At 40.3% G+C, this 16,163-nt stretch overlaps 1 long non-coding RNA gene across 6 annotated transcripts; it reads left to right on the top strand.

Moving 5' to 3' along the window:
• Positions 1 to 9,493: 9,493 nt before the first annotated feature.
• LOC145434342 (uncharacterized) lies at positions 9,494 to 15,329 on the top strand. Of its 6 annotated transcripts, none has more exons than XR_013913346.1 (5): positions 9,494 to 11,078; positions 11,599 to 11,725; positions 12,548 to 12,625; positions 13,202 to 13,308; positions 15,094 to 15,329. It is a non-coding gene; the product is annotated as an uncharacterized LOC145434342 (long non-coding RNA). The 6 variants fall into 6 exon arrangements; XR_013913347.1 differs by having other exon boundaries at positions 9,495 to 11,078; positions 12,909 to 13,308; XR_013913343.1 differs by lacking the exon at positions 13,202 to 13,308.
• Positions 15,330 to 16,163: the final 834 nt, after the last annotated feature.

Here is a 16,163-nt window from a genome sequence, read left to right as displayed (position 1 = left end):
TGACCACCCCGATTTCATCCGCGGAATCCGAGCGCAGTTTCAGCACATTGAAACGTATCAAGACCTTTCTCAGAAACAGGATGGGCCAAGATAGGCTTAATGCGTTGGCTGTTCTCTCGATTCACAACGACGTGGTTCTGGGAATTCCAGATTTCAATAAACTCGTTATTGAACATTTTGCTAATAAGAAATCACGTCGCGCACAATACTTATACAAGACATAAATTAATGCTGGTGGGCGGACGACTGTACACATCATGTTCTTTCCGAATAATTTCAATCAAGTGAGCCCAGCTAACTCAACCATGTCTATGGCTAAGGAAAAGTGAGCGGTTTTCATCCTTATTACTCGAGGCACACTGACAGTTAATTTACCGATATATTTTTTTATGGCTATGGAAAAAAAGTAAAAAATTCATCAAGATGAAATAATTTATTCATGAAATTGTTTAATGCGATATGTGCTCGCATTTCAATTTAACACAATGCTTGGATTCCTGCTTGAATGATGGCAGGCAGACTCGTAATTAATCTTCCATGGATAACAGCTGGCTTTTTATAATGTTTTACGTTTATGGGTGCCACCGCTTTGATTGCCTATCCCCTGGTCGTAACGCATCAGGATCGTGTACCAAACACTTTCGGACGGGCTTAGAAAAACGAGGGCAAATCGATTTGACTCGCTTTCGGGACGAGAATCCTACCATATACAAATCGGGTCGGTGGCGCTGCAGCACTTTACAGAATTGCTGAGCATGGAACGATTAAAACACCACAAGGTGTCATGCGAATGCTCTTTGTAGGTAGTTGGTCTGTGTATTTTTTGGTATAGTCTTACTCGGCGCTTGCGTAATCTCTACCACGAAATCATAACGCATGCAACTAAGGATACCCTGATGATTGATTCGTGGCATGGGAACGATTCTTAGTTCGCGTACATTTTGTAAAATAATCATTTGAATAAAAAACAATGAATAAAACATTTGTTACCGCACTTCAAGTCACGCCACCGGCAAACCTCTCGCGGCACCTACGTTAAAAATCATTATTTACGGGAAATTCATGTGACCATCATGAACGTTGAAAAACGCTACTGTGACGTCATATTGATAACAAGTCGCTTGCGGCCCTTGCGCCACCACCCGATATTGTCACGAGCCGCCACTGGTAGTCATGTGATTCTAAGAATCGTCGGCATGCCGTATATCAGGTTAATAATAAACTCCAGACATCACCATCTAACAGCATAATAATAACCGCCACTCTGCCTAGTTTTAAAAAGTAACGTTTCTATGTTTGATTATGCAGTTTTACCGTTGAGTATAGGCCTATGACTGCGTTCACTCGACAAAGATATGAAATTTTGTACTCTTCAAATATTACGATTTCTACATCAAATCGTTACAAATCAACGACTGCTGATATAAATCATGACCGAGTTGTTCTTTGCTGTTGCGAGTAAAAAGGCAGTTCGCAATATATGTGTTAAATGGATTGTAGGCAATTCATCGTTCAACTGCGAGAAATATTATGCAATATTGCCGAATTTTATGTTCACTTTATCTTATTTATTCTAATATGCCCCTACTTGAAACAGGCACCAATCGGTATTTCGCAATTCTTTAGCGGGGTTACGATAAGTTATCGTATGCCCTGTCTTTACTCAACATTTGAATCTGCCGTCATAGTAATTCGCTTATACACCATATTAGCGTGCGTGGTAGCTAGAATCAGGACCGAAACAGCAGCCCCCGTAGGGTGATCGATCAAACGTCTGGGGATGATCAATCAAATGTCTGGGGGCGATCCCCCCCCCATACCTCTCTTTTACGATCGACCTTGTCACAACAACTGAAAGACACGATTGAGTCAATATGCATTCGGTGTGTAATCAACAATTATGACATCTTCGGACGGGCCCGTTGATATTATTACTTTGTTGCATGTACGGTTGCATTTAAAACAAAAATCAATTTAAACAAACGTTTAAAACAAGACCCATGTTTTAAACATGTTTTTATTGTTTTTTTGTTTTTGTTTTTGCCATGACGTTACTAATATTTAATTGTGACGTCGCGGTGGATTGACGTTGGCAATTGAAAATATAGGATGAACATGGCTCTTTCGACAAAAACGGCTTCTGACCACTGTCATAAACAAACTAAAAATATATTTAACCAGGTCTTCACCGTTATGCTGCATTTTTACGATCGGCGGTCATCATCATCATAACACCCATTCCGTACCAATGATCAATATCTACATGCTAAAACTGTTGCACCGACGACGATTTTGAGGGTTCCAGCCATCCCACATCGTATACATAGACTATTATGGGTGCAAATCGTCCGTGGGCTCATACTACATAGTCTTTCCGACGTAGGCCGATTTACACACTTACGGTATAATTAGACAACGTTTAAAAAAACAGTTTTTTTTAAAAGGCATTTGTTTAAAATATTGTTTAAAACATGTTTTAAACAAACTGTTTTAAAACACCGTTTGTTTTAAATGTAACCCTAGTCGCATGTTGTTAACTGGCGATCTACCGCCAAGTCAAAAGATATTGGAGTCGAACAAACGTTGCAGACTAAACTGAACGAAAAACATTTCGTGAGACGCATGCACAAATTGTCTTTTATTCACGGGATGTATCATTTTCCTCTATGGGTACACCGGGTGGCATTGTACTACGGGGCTTATGTTAGGATAGGACTATTCGTCACGCCCATTCAGCGCAGCTATGGACAATGGACAGTCGACACTGGACAGTGGACACATATACATGGACGTTTCGGCCAAGATCTTTCTTTGGTAGCACATGTTCGTCATACGTCTGTGTATGTCTTGGTGTCGTGGCGCGGTAGTGGTCGGTACCGAAATGTCGATTTCTACAAATTATGCATATTATTTTCTTGATGGGGAGGGGTATGCACATTAAAATCAATATATCTAGCGACATGAAATCGCGAAGGGTGAGGAAAATTTTCAAGTTAAATTAATCATTCAAAAACACTCTATAACTTATTTTAATTTACGAAATAATTTGGCCCTTTTTGAGCTCGCCCCCTACCGAATAAGGGGGTTTGGTGTGCGGCAGTTATGGCCCTTTTCAGAGTGCAAATCGTTGGGTCTGAGAAATCGTCATCTATAAAGTTATGTAATGGTATATCGTGACGTAACAAGCGAATGATGTCACATTTAAGAACGAAGTTGTTCTCTCATGAGGCCTTTTCATCGCCAGTAATATTGTCGTCCAATATGTCTTCAAAAATAAATAGAAAAAGTAAATGTAATCGTGAGTAATCGTGATTACTTTTCAAATGTAATCGTAATCGTAATCGACTACCTCCAGATTTTGCTGTAATCGTAATCGTAATCGTAATCGCGTGATACCGAAGTAATCGTCATCGCAATCGATTACATTCATAAAGTAATCACCCCATGTTTGCATGGCAGACATGGCGACGCTCATTTCAAAACGAATTTTTCAAATTCACACTGTCTTCCTGATCTACGGCGTGAAATGAACTGTTGTGGATGTGACATTCACAATTACAAACTCAAATTACAGACAAAGCCACGTTCCACGTTCTTCCTGTTCTGTGTAGTACCGGGGATAAAATATATGCGTGTAGCGCAACGATATGTTACCGCCGAATATACTTTGAGAATTGAGAAGTCATTAAGTATTTAGATTTTCGGATAAGTGTGACAGTCACATTAATATTAGTTTTAATAAATTCTAAGCTACTTACGATGAATTGCGTTATCATTGGTGAGGCCTGGCCCATCTGCGTCTTACCTCTCGTTTCGAGCTTTATTTTCGAACAATGAATGCCAGTTTTTACAGAAAAAAATGTGGCGCACACGAGGAATCCCATGTAGTGAGTTCGAGTTAGTGCTACCATGACGTCATGAATTTCCTATTGTGACGTAACAGTTGATTTAAAGGTATGGCTCTTTCGGAGTTGAGATGGAAAAAATAGGGTCAATATGGCTCTTCGGACAAAAAAGGTTCCCGACCACTGAGCTATAGCAACGACAAACTATAGATAACTAACCTACGGATAGATGCGCAACACGTGATTCACGGTCCGCAGATTTGTTGTCGCTTCATAGCACGAAACGGCAACGAAATTGCTAATCCCATAGATGACGATCCGAGTGCTCAAATTGAATAAAGTTGATCTTATTTGAAAGCTACAGTCGCGCTGATTCTGATAATATACATTAAACTCTCGTCAAGGCAATGCAACCAACCCGAAATAGCCTTCAAAGCACGAAAATCGGCATTGCTCTAAACAATCGTAACCACGCAAGTACCGTTGGTATGGTCATTGTGCTGCGCCGTTGCGATTGTTTAGAACAGAGGTCTCAAACACGCGGCCAGCGAGACCGTTTTGTGCGGCCCGCGATGGCATTTTGAAGTTCAAAGTATTCGTCAATATTCAACCGCCAAATATATTTTTTTATTTGAGAACCGGAAATTCACTCCAAAACTACTCCATAAGCCTGAAACCATAGTGTCCTATATGGTGTCGACACTGGAAAATCTCACGCCTCAGTGAAATTGTATCACGTCACAATTTCCATTTGGCTACAGGCAATTTGACGGTCATTTTTGACCGGCTTGCCGAGCATTAAATTTGGTAAAACAGCAGGGCTTTGGAGCCGGAGCCGGAGCGCGGAGCCGGAGCCCCGGAGCCGTGCATTTTCACCGGAGCTGGAGCCGGAGCCGGAGCTCCAAATAAAATTCAGCCGGAGCCACAGCCGGAGCTGGAGCCCGTTATTTGAGGAGTAGCTCCGGCTCCGACCTATTTCATAAGATGCTATTATATATGCAACAACCACATCTGCTGATTTATCATAATTGAACAGCAGGCCTGAATTTTAATGCTGTGCACAGCAATGGCATAGAGTAAAGTGCGTTCTAGTGCAACTACTGTATGATGTTGTCGACGATTGACAAGTATTCAGTATGACGTCACAAGCCAGCACGGCAGTACCCATATGTCTTCGTTGCTACATCGGATGTTACTGACGGCTGACAGACTATAGATCACTATAGATAACTAACCTATGGGTAGATTAGTAATCTATATAGACCAGGAATGGCCAAGCTTTTCGGCTTAAGGGGCACATGCAATTGACGAACGAGTGCACGGTCCACTAGTCACGCCAAGCGGGTAAAAAGTTTATAAATAAACCAGGTCAATAATATTATGACTTGTATGAGTATGGCGGGTCTATTGTATACCGCCCGATAGGCTCAGTTTGCAAGGACACGACTATTCGGCGTCTGGCCACATCGATATCGAAGGTCTCCGATAATATGCGACAATAATTTTTGCCTACATTTCACCGTCGACGATCTTTATGCGAGCGCAAACGCGAAAAGACTTTCTCCCGTAATTGCGAATACAGTTAGACTCAATCGGGTATTGATGCGTTATTTTCACTTTCAGTAGGGGGTAGGCTACCAAGCAAGAAATCGTGTGACAATTAAACACGCGAAGCGTGAAGAAAAATTTCGCTACTATTTTAGTTTATTGTAATGTACGACGATTTACTGAAAATGTGACTCGACCCTGGATCTGCCAATGCGTCGGAACTGATATTTTAGTCATCAACATCCCAAGTGTCGCAGCCAGAATTGTAATTTTTGGTTGGCATTGCAAGTTCACAAACTGAGCAATTCATTTTCGATAATATAATATGAAATTAGCTCGCGGGTCACGCAAAACCCTCTCGCTGGCCATATTTGGCCCACGGGTTGGCCACCCCTGATATAGACAGGCCCATTCGATAATTTCAGAGCCGGAGCCGGAGCTGGAGCTGGAGCAGTGGTAATAATGCTGTTCCGGAGCTGGAGCCGGAGGTAATGTATGATAGAAGAGAGCTCCGGAGCCGGAGCCGGAGCAGTTTAAATTTACGGCTGCTCCAAAGCCCTGAAAACGGGTATCAATCGAAAGCTGGCTCTGCACTGATTACGAAAATATAAATTTTATTCCGCTCGTGGCCCTGGAACTCCCACAATCAGCCTCGAATTTTTCATTGTTATCGAGATTGGCATTGGGACGCAACAATGCTGAACAATGCTGTCTGGCTCTTTTCTCTTGAGCTACTCTCTCGTTTCGTCAGACAGTATTGTTGCGTCCCAATGACAATCTCCATAACAATGAAAAATTCGAGGCTGATTGTGGGAGTTCCAGGGCCACGAGCGGAATAAAATTTATATTTTCGTAATCAGTGCAGAGCCAGCTTTCGATTGATACCCGTTTTACCTAATTTAATGCTCGGCAAGCCGGTCAAAAATGACACTATGCTGAAACTACTCATCTAACTTCACTATTACATGACTTTCAAAAGTTACTACGCAGTGGAAGAGCAACTATTACGTCACACTACTTGTTTATGATGGTAAAACATGACCCGTTGATGATTCGTGACTGAAAATTGTGACGCCAATGACAATGAATTCATCGGCGATTTGACATTTCTAATGCTATGCCACAGTAGTCATCATATTCAAGTTGTTATAGATATGTTCCAATTTTCCAAGGTAAATATAACGCTGATTTAATATGACTTTTGTAATGAATTGATCAATACCCTATCTATAGTTATCAGGAGTATGCATGCCCGAAATTCGGATTGTATAGGTTGTACTGCTCCAATGCTCTGATATCAGATCAATCTTTGTAATATTATCAAATAGTCTACCTATAATTGTGACACGTCAAATGTCCGCTAGCTGCAAAATTTTAATGCGACAGCTTGTACGATGTCCTCATGAATTCGTACTGTGTTTTGGTGTAACTAAATATACAGCAACTATGCCAAGTACAGCAACAATTTTATTCGAATATATTAAAATGTGATTTTTTCGTGCCAGGCGTGAATCCACAATAGTAAATCACATTTTCACGATGTGTGTGGAATTCCAGTCTGCAAAGTCCCGTCAAATAATGCCTACTTGGAAATACACTGAATTCCCTTATTATCTGTGATGCGGCCCGCGGCGCCATCAAAAAGTAGGAAATTGGCCCGCGAGCACATTGAGTTTCAGACCTTTGGTATAGAACAATGCCGATTTTCAGACTTTGAAGTCTATTTCGGGGTGGTTCCATTGCCTTGATGAAAGTTTAAGGTATATATTCTGAATCAGCTCGAATGTAGCTTTCAAATAAGATCAACTTTATTTAATTTGAGCGCTCGGGTCGTCATCTTGGGAGTAGCAATTACGTTGCTGTTTCATGCTATGAAGCGACAACAAATCTGCCGTTGTCGCATCACTCGACCGTGAATCACGTGTTGCGCATCTATCCGTAGGTTAGTTATCTATAGACAAAGAATCGGCACTTGTCATCGCGAGCTTTGACCAACAAAAGGCATTCGACCTCGTCCCACATAAATATCTCTGAAGAGCTTCTTTGAGGTACAGAACTTCAGTAGATATACAATTGATAGTATATTCATATTGAAATGAACCCGAATATTTTCGGCTGATACTCGTCAGGGGTAATCGTCAGCAACTAGTAGAGAATAAGAAAGAACATTGTATATCAACAATCGTATCACAAGATATGTCGTCACCAGTATGAAACTTCAAATGAGAGAGCGTTCAGTGCACTATTCCTAGGAGGTGATTCCTAGGAATTTCATTGCACGACCCACCATCAGAAGCTTTTTCGCGACTAACGTTTGAAACACTTCTCGTTTGCGCTGTTTTTATGTTTTCAGTGCGTTACAGTTGTCCGTTACAGTCGCGCCCAGCGTGAATATTTTCCCGAATTCATGATAGCATACAGTGAATGATATTGGCGATTGGACATACTACCAGGGCTTTGGAGCCGGAGCCGGAGCCCCGGAGCCGTGCCTTTTTACCGGATCTGGAGCAGGAGCCGGATCCGGAGCTCTACATAAAATTCAGCCGGAGCCGGAGCTGGAGCCAGTTATTCGAGGGGTAGCTCCGGCTCCGACGTATTTCATAAGATGCTATTACATATGCAGCAACCATATCTGCTGATTTCACGTAATTCAACAGCAGGTCTTCCCGAAATTAAGAATTTTTTCTTCTTTGGCGCTAACTTTTCCGTCTAACCATGTTTCTGGGGATTTAACAGCAGAGCAGTTATATGATAGGGTTACCATAATTTTGTGAAGCAAATTCCGGACACTCTTTAGCACCCACTAGCGGATTTCAAAATGAGGTGTAACATATTGTCCGTCAATATGACGTCACACTAGCAAAGCATTGCCCATCGACTGTGATACACTATACAGGAATGGAGTGGAACATAGGTTATGAATTGGGCCATCTGGAATGTGAGCTCTGGTGATCGCTACTTGCTAGGGTCTGCAATAGATTCCTCCACTGGCCGGATGAAATCGTCTGGCGGGCCGTGTCTGGCCTGTCAGGATTGTGTTTGACAGCCCTGCTATACTGTTAGTTCGGTGCGGCTATCTGGTTATGTATTTTAATCAGGTCCGAAACAACATTTTTTCTGCCCCCTTCCGACCAAAAGAGCACTGATCTTGGGCCCAACATAGGGTAGTCGATGTAACTTGTTTTGCACTTACTATATGCTTTTGGCTGTTAAATTTTATGTAAGAATTCTGTCAATAATATTGATTTTTCCATATATTAGGCTACTGTAAAATGCACCAGGAGGTTTCATATCCGGTGATTTCCAACCTTTCATGGTCGCGACCTCATTTCCAACTTGAAAATATTCAGTGCTCAAAACTTGATTAGCTGATTACTAAAAAAAATATCATCCTGCACAAACTTACTTACGGCCCAGGAAGCTGATTACGTCCAAAGTCATCGCGATCGCGATCATATAAAAGGCAAACGACCCCAAGATTTGGAACCACTGTCTGTGACTGAAGCATCCAATCGGCCGAAACCGTTACCTTATAATTGCGATAACAGTCAGATTTATTTCAGTAAAGGATGGTTATATGTATTTATTTTGATTGGATTTTTTGACGAGGGTGGTGCCTGGTGCCCATACTAATATCATTATACGTTGCATTAACTCGCGCGCGGCGCGAAGAAGAGTTTTGAATAGCATAAATCTGCTTAAAAATAATATTGTTTATGTTCATTTACGGAAAACTTTTGAGCCTGTTTCAAGCCTTCAAAATTCCGGACATTTTGGCATATTTTAGAAATTCCTCCCGGACGCGGATTTTTCAATGAAATTCCGGACATGTCCGGGAAATTCCGGACGTATGGCAACCCTATCATATGATCAATGTTCAATTATCATGCATGAGTGCCAAACCTCGCGGTATGCGAATATTGGGGGTATTCGGCATACCCGTAATTTCATCATCAACATAACCTCGTTGGCCAATTGTACGGTTCGAAAATAATGATCACGATGTATTACGCGAAATGGGAGAGAGGATAAAAACATAATTTCGTTGCACATGTCGATATGACGAGCACGAGCCGAGAAATGCCATCTCATCGTTGCTACACTGTAAACGAAAATGGTGTGTTTTCGCAATTCACACCCTAGCGTAGGGTGTGTTTTGGGTCATCACACCTATTGGGTACTGAATTTGTCATTTACACCTAAGCTATTGGTGGAAATGAGCCGAACACACCCCTACACACATATACCATAAGATATACACCCAAAGCATTGGCATTTGGGGTGAATTGTTAAAGATTACACCTTTTGTCAGACAAATATGAAGTTTGGGATTCAATCCGCGCTAGCCGCTTCCACAAAACTTGACTGTTGAAGTTTTAAGTCTGTGTCGGTCAGATGCCTGGCTAAGCAGGCAGGGGTGCGGCAAGTCTGCATTCTTGTTAAAAATTCAGTCGAATCACTGTATACTGATCATTGTATGGGCACTTGAGAACTTCTCTGCTGTGTCTAACTGTAGGTCGTGTCGGACATATTCTCTTTGGGGTTGAATTATCCACCGATAATGCGTGTTTTCGCCCACTTTATTGTTGTCCATGTCTTTAAGGCTTCTTGGGTAGGCTTCGGCAATGTTCCATTGTTCAGTTTTTATGGATTTAACCCGGTTCGATCAAGTAAATTCGCCTACGCATATAGTTTCAGCTTCAGTGACAAATAAGAATTCGTTGTATAACATTCGTGTGCTACATTGACATGAATGAATAATAGCTAAGTCTGCAATATCATATTGTAATTCACATTTATCGTGCACTGCGGTACTCTTACTTTGGCTGAAATTTCACCCTGTCTACTATAGTGTGACCGATGTATCTCAAGTGTGTCGCAAAAATACGACACATTATGAAGTTGTCACGATACTGGTTTATAATTTCTTTCATGTCACGTCAAATGCACAATTGTACTTTGTACGTAGCCTTTATGTACAAAATATATCGGGCCTATTCCGCACAGCATTAGTGTATAACCACAATATAATGCAGGTTAAGGGTATTTAGAGCTGGGAATACTAGAAGGAGTTAAATTTCAGCCACAAACGTATATGAGCAGTACGCAATATGGGCGTAGCAAGAATTCAAATTAGAATGGAACACCAGGTTACGTCACGGAACAATCATTGAATTGGGCGAAAGAGGGACTAAATTGGGCAAAGTTTCCTGGTTATTTTCATATCTATATTGATGTGTTATTCACTATTTGGTAGCTTTATGAATTGCACACTAAGCCTAACCGACAATTAGCATACAGCTTTCGCATCGTATCAATGGTTCGATCTATGAAGATAAATCTAGTACTGCAAGACTTTTTGAAGCTTATTATGATGCAATCTGCAGCTTCACAGCTATCAAATCCATATTTCCGATAAATCAATTATAGTATACATACAAATATTCCGGAGATCCTTAACTTCAATATAGTTATTACATCAGTGAGTCAATTGTCACATCATAATGGAATATACAAACCGTCGTCACCAGAACAGCTGCTGCTATGTTTGGCTACAGCTATGTAAAATGTTTCGTTATATACCGTATTTCCGCGCTTAAGAGACCAGACTGGCTATCGACTGACCGTATTAGTCGTCGTGAATCTGTGAAGAAAGCCTCTTTCGAGATTGAAAATATCTGGATGGTGAGTTACATTTCGTATCTGTACTATTGTAGTATAGAACAATTGTTCCGTTGCGTTTCCAGTACAGATCCGATTCCTGTTACTCAGTGTCGCAGCTGTACTGAACAGAATTATATGTAGCAAGTTGGAATTTTAAACGTACCGGTAGTGACGATACATTGAATTCACATAAATTGTTGTATCACCAGTACCGATACCAATCTCCAAGACACAGTAGCTCAATGTCTCTAATGGAGATACTGTTGACAGGTCCAGCATTAGCTATCATTATAAACTACGGTAATTTGGGTTTGTGCGACATCGTTTGTAAGTGCATTGAGAAAAAAATCGACTCGATTGTCGTTATATTGATTACCAAAGCACATCACGACCTGTTTAAGTGTAAAGGGTAGCCTACCACTGACTATGCAGAGCTAAGTTTATAGGCCTATCACCCTGTCATTATCACTGAGCTATATACACATTATATATTATGTTATGTTATGGTAGGAAGGTAAACATATTATCTATTCTACTTCAGACTTGCATGGGCAAAGATCGCAAATTTGGGCTCTTGAAGAATGAAATTATCGATTTCTCCTCATGAGAAAACAAGTGTAACATACAAACAGCAAAGGGCTGAAGCATATGAAGCAATGGTATCTGAGGTGAGCAATGGACATTTGATGAAAGCTTTCGATCCCCGTAAATAGGGGCCAGTAAATGTTAATGATATTATGACATGGGTGAAAATATGACGATGCTATATTGCTATCACTATGAATATGAGAGACTTGACTAGGAACAGGCTTACCTCATTGAACATATTTTGCAGTGGCCAACTCAGACTATCTGTTAAGAGTATGTGACCCATCAACCAGACTACTTCTTTTGAAACTACTTCTCTGAGTTCTGTTCATATATTTATTTTAATTTGAAGCAGCTTGACATGGATTTGACATAGCCAGTTCTATATGCTTGTCATTGAGTAGAAATTGACATCTATTGCTTGAGTAGCAATGCGCACTGCTGCGGTTAACTCGGTGGGCAACAATGCACGGATTAGCTGGGTCTTCAATGTTTTGACCAATATGAAGAGGCAAACATAGCCTTGCCAAAGTTTATCAAACTATCCTTTCGATCAATATAAACAAATCATAATATATGCACTTCTTGACTCATGATATGACATACACACGATCTGTGCATATGCACAAATCTGCTTTTTGTTAGATTCAAGGACTGATTGCTATTAGTAGCAGACTCTTACTCTGTGAATGTGAAATCAAATATGTTGTTGGTGAGTTTGAGTAATATACTATGCGTAGGATAGTTACAAAATTGTACTTTAACTCGCTTATTTACAAGCATAAAGCAAGTCAAGGCTACAACATCAGTACACATTTCGGATGTCGTGGGCCTTTCGAATCCAATCCAAATTGTCAACTAAACGTTTACCGTATGCCTCATGGTTATTTTTTCAATTTTAGGATGCTGCTATACAAGCTAATATCATGGAATTTCAACCAAATCCTAAAGGATCGTTATCAAACAGCTTATATTCCAAGGTAATCATTATCATTCAGCTAATTTGCAAATTTCCATGTATAGGCTAAGGCAGTGGTTCCCAACGTGGGCGATATCGCCCCCCAGGGGGCGATTTGGCGGTCTAGGGGAGCGAAAATGACGAAGGGGGCGAAAATGGACAGAGGGGGCGACGGGGGGCGAAAATAGGAAGGGGCGATAGGGGGGCGATGACGCGTCAAAACGGCTGACCTTTTTTTTTTAGTCAACCCACGGAAATTTAGTTAAATTAGACATCGAGCCGAAAATTTGACCTTTTTATTTTAGTCAACCCGCCGGTGATTACAGTTTGTATGCCCAATTTTCGGTACACAAAATTTTGGGGGCGATGATCGGTGTTGACCTTGAAAAGGGGGCGATGGGTCGAAAAAGGTTGGGAACCACTGGGCTAAGGCAAGTCAAGGTTTCCTAATCAGACCTGTATCTGCGGTCGCTTTGAATCCATTCTGAAAGTCAATATTGCCCAACTAGAAAACGTTTCGTGTTTTGGATTAATACCAAGTAGTCAAATTTAAATCAAGTCCATGCATCTCTTTCTCTAATTATTTTTTAAATTTTAGGATGCTGCTTAAAGACTGCATGCTCCAAGAGCAAGATTATATCACTGGAACTAACCGAGTTTAGGAGTATGCTGCGACAACTGAAAGACTCGTTATCAAGCCAGCAGGTATGACAACTTTGTTAACGACACCTGATGTCAACTTTCGTAGTCGCATATATGAAGTAAACCAAAGCAGAGATGGTCAAAGTTACTAGCGTTGCTACTCAAGTCTATGTAGAAATACCCCGTCAATTTATACTCGATTACAAGTAGATGCAACAGTTCCCAATACAATTCAAAACTACGCCAAGTGGAAGTAGAATACGAAATGTTGGAAAAATAGTCAAGTATGGTACGCAGATTTTCAGAGGATTCTACCTTGAAAATTGCGATATGAATCTTCGCGACTAATATAAAATTACTAATGGCATATGACACTACTAACAGCAAGAATCTTCAAAAAAATATTCAGTTATTTCTGATATAGGCGGTGTTGCTAGTATTCTAGTTGTCTAATTAACCTAATTGAAGCTATTCTAATTTGTGAAACGTTTCTATGCTCTAATTCCAATTCTAATCGAATATATGAAATCTTTCTATGGTCTATTTTTAAGTCTAATCTAATGCCCGGATTTCCTGGGTACGTTGCAGAAGAACTGTCTAGTGCGAAACAAGCCAAGCTTGCTGTGCAGCAGGGGTGTTAAAAATGAATCTTTATTCTCAAATTCTTCTGGCTACTTGGTAAAATTGTTGGATTACGGAATTGAAGCCTAAACACCAAATTTGGTTCAATTCCAACCAGTAGCCACATTGCTACAGGAGAAGAAAGTTATTTTATTTATTATTTAAAAATTAGTAAAAAAATTCAAAATTTTCTGTTCACCCATGAAATTGTAAGGTTGTCTATAGAAACGATTCCCACCAAATTTGCCTCAAATCAAACCAACCGAAGCGGAGTTATTGATTTCAAAAAATTTGGATTTGAATAAAATAGTATTTACGGTGGGCACAACAGTCATAAATGATTAAAGAATCGTTCACCGTAAATACTATTTTATTCAAATCCAAAATTTTGTGACGGCAATAACTCTGCTTCCACTGGTTGGAATTGAGCCAAATCGGTTGAGGATTGTTGCTATAGACAACCTAACAATTTAATGCGGTGAACAGAAAATTTTAAATCTTTTTTCGTTCATTTTCATATAATAAATAAAAAACTTTCTTCTCCTGTAGCAATGCGGCTACTGGTTGGATTCAAACCAAATTTGGTGTGCAGGCTTCAATTAGGTAACCTAACAATTTTATCGAGTAGCCGGTAGATTTGAAAGAAAAAGTCATTTTTGAACACCCCTACTGTACAGTAGAAATTTGCTGTTCTCATGCTCATAAGATGAACTATGATTTGATGATAACGGAATTTGATTCAACTTTTGGCGATTTCAGTAATTCTAATCTAATTTGAAAAAAACTGTTAGGTAGAATTATAATTTTAATCTAATTTCCAACTGTGTAGCTCAAATTTTAATTCTACTCTAATTCGAAAAAAAAACTTGTAGTTGTAATATAATTCCAATCCAATTTGGAAAAAGGGAACGTTTTCTAGTTGTCCAAGTCTGCCTGTTACATGCGGTTTGCATGAAAACTATCCATCAATTTCCATTTTGTCGATGCCTAATTGCCCACACATACAGTGATCGTGTGTGAACATGTTTCCTATAGCGGTAAGTTCACCCTATCGGACCACAGTCTGTGCTGCAATTCCTTAGCAAGTGTAACATCTGATTTTTTGTAAGTACTTCGTGAAAATATATATACTTTGTAATGGCTTCTATTTTTGTGGTCTTTCATTAAGTTATGCATGTTAGCATATCTGCCTGTTATTTGGGTTGTGAATATGCATTTCGATTTCAGGATGATGCCACAAGATCTTGCTGAAGATAATGACTCAGCCTTCGCCGTACAAGAGTGTTTTTCGGAAACCTGGAGGAGGCGACATCCCAATACTACATGGGCAATGTTCTTCGAGCAGTATTTTCAGTGAATTTTTTTCTCCGTCGCTGGGATCTCTGTTTTTGTTATTTCACGAAATATGTTTCCATTTTATGTTATTATGGTTCAATTGATATCGAATATATGCAATCAAGAAAGTTTATTTGCAATAGCGTGCCATTTGGAAGAAGATGCAGGATTTCAAGTGGGGTGTATATATTGAAATTCCGCCCCAATCAATTCTAATGGCTAGGGTGAGATATCCGATATACACCGCAAGGAATGGGGTGGATTCTGGTCATTCACACCGGCAGGGTTACGTAAGTTCTGTTTTCGTGTACCACCTTTTGGGGTGTGTATAACCACTCTTTTCGTTAAGAGTGTATGAATCGGATGAGCAAATACTCGTTCTTTCGTGTTAATTCTTTAATCGGGCCGCGAAATTGGACAGTGTTATTGAGTATGCAATCATTCATGCTGATTGGAATTCATTACTGCGCATGATCGTCATTCACTCCAGTAAGGATTTCCTAGCGTAAATTGGGGATGGCGGAAGAGTAGCCCAAAACGACGTTACACTCAGCAAACAATTGTCGCGGTGCGAGTTACTCAATACGATGTCAGGAGTCACGACCCCATGTATTTTATGTTGGAGACAAATTACTGATTCGATACGCGATTACCAATTTGTCATCATCTGTTTCGTTCATTCTTAATGTCTGCTTGATACTCTAGGATTCCCGGATTGTCGCGCACTGTGACTTGTAAATGTGCAATGTGCATACTGCATAGTTTAATTCGTTATGGGCATGGCGGAATGTGCATGGCACAGTGTTTAATTAAATTCGTTTCAACGGGAAAATAGCATATTCCGATAAACTTGATCGACACCGGATTCACTGGTAACGAGTGCTCCAATATCGAACGTCAAACAATTGGCCATTTGGTACAAATCGAATTTCTATTGATCACGTCGTGTTATCCGCCAATAT

This window comes from Botryllus schlosseri, chromosome 2, assembly GCF_051294905.1.
Source record: "Botryllus schlosseri isolate E-star chromosome 2, Bs_hap1, whole genome shotgun sequence".
In the NCBI taxonomy this organism is placed as follows: Eukaryota; Metazoa; Chordata; class Ascidiacea; order Stolidobranchia; family Styelidae; genus Botryllus; species Botryllus schlosseri.
This window is presented reverse-complemented; position numbering and strand designations above follow the sequence as displayed.